The sequence below is a fragment of the Vitis riparia genome, unplaced genomic scaffold (assembly GCF_004353265.1).
Source record: "Vitis riparia cultivar Riparia Gloire de Montpellier isolate 1030 unplaced genomic scaffold, EGFV_Vit.rip_1.0 scaffold472_pilon_pilon, whole genome shotgun sequence".
Taxonomy (NCBI): domain Eukaryota; kingdom Viridiplantae; phylum Streptophyta; class Magnoliopsida; order Vitales; family Vitaceae; genus Vitis; species Vitis riparia.
Window position 1 is genome coordinate 285,591 of NW_023269686.1, and position 1,622 is coordinate 287,212.

Consider the following 1,622-nt stretch of genomic DNA (forward strand, 5'->3'; position numbering starts at 1 on the left):
TATTGCTAGATCCACATAAGACCATTAGTTATCATGTACGAGCCATTGGAAAGTGGCTCAAGGTGAAGACCCATAGTGTCTAAAGCCATTAATGGAACTTGACTACCATTTATATTGACTTTTTATGGATTAAATCTTCATTGTTAAACCTATACCGGTTCGGGAAACAACCATCCTTTATGTTGTTGTTCCCAATACGAGGAGAAAAATCCGGAATTTCCCACTTTGCATTTTGAACTTGATCCTAGCAACCTTTAGCTCCGGGAGACTTTCTTTCTTCCATTTTTACCTAGTTCTATGTTAGTTTAGTTCCAAACACCACTTTCAAAAAAAATTTTATTTTCTTTTAAACTTTAAGTTTTTGACAAAGGAAATCATCAGATTCAATTTCTAATCTTGAGTCTATCACTGGTAGAGTGAAAACCCATCCCAGAGTTCGACCCTAGAGCTGCTATACTATAGTAGCTTTGCTATGCTAGTATAAGGTCATAGGATTTATAAACATTTTTTATTAAAATACCCAACTGGGCACGAATCAAAATGGCGCCGTTGCCGAGGATGGTGCCACGATACAGTGATACAACTTTTTAGAGGCTACTTGTGATTTCCATCACAAGTTTGGTGAATTCCTTTTTCACTAACTTCATTTCCTTTCTTTTAATTGTAGAATTCCTTTTGTTAAGTTTACTTTCATTTTCTTTCTAACCTTAACTTTCTTCTAGCTTTCTTTTGTTTTTGTTGTCTTTGTTTTGTTTTCAGGGAAGTTGTAACTTGTGCATGCCCTATTGGATTCGGGACTAAGAGGGAAGACTAGTAAGGATAGAGAATCCTCAAGACACAGAGTTGGATATTTGTGTAAACATCATGGACCCTCCACAAGAGGATCAGAATTCTCAACACGGTCAAGGGGATAATCCAAATGCATATCTATCCATGAGGGATAGAATGCACCCACCAAGGATGAGTGCACCCTCATGCATCATACCTCCTCTTGAGCAGCTGATTACAAGGCCCCATATTGTGCCCCTCCTACCAAATTTCCATGGAATGGAGAGTGAGAACCCATATGCCCACATCAAGGAGTTTGAGGAGGTGTGCAATACTTTTAGAGAGGGAGGAGCTTCAATAGACTTGATGAGACTCAAGCTATTCCCTTTTACATTGAAGGACAAGGCAAAAATATGGCTTAACTCTTTAAGGCCAAGGAGCATAAGGAATTGGGTTGATCTTCAGGCCGAATTTTTGAAGAAATTTTTCCCCACCCATAGGACCAATGGGTTGAAGAGACAAATCTCAAACTTTTTTGCACAAGAAAATGAGAATTTCTATGAATGTTGGGAAAGGTATATGGAGGCCATCAATGCTTGTCCTCATCATGGCTTTGATACATGGCTCTTGGTGAGCTATTTTTATGATGGGATGTCTTCCTCCATGAAGCAAATTCTTGAAACCATGTGTGGGGGAGATTTTATGAGTAAGAATCCGGAATAAGCCATGGACTTTTCAAGTTATGTATCTGAGGTATCAAGAGGATGGGATGAGCTCAACTCAAGAGAAATGGGAAGGATGAAAGCTCCTGTAAATCCAAAGGGTGGAATGTACATGTTAAGTGAAGACATGGA

At 39.0% G+C, this 1,622-nt stretch overlaps 1 pseudogene; it reads right to left on the reverse strand.

Moving 5' to 3' along the window:
• Nucleotides 1–1,282: 1,282 nt before the first annotated feature.
• On the reverse strand, nt 1,283–1,382 carry LOC117909934 (annotated as a pseudogene).
• Nucleotides 1,383–1,622: the final 240 nt, after the last annotated feature.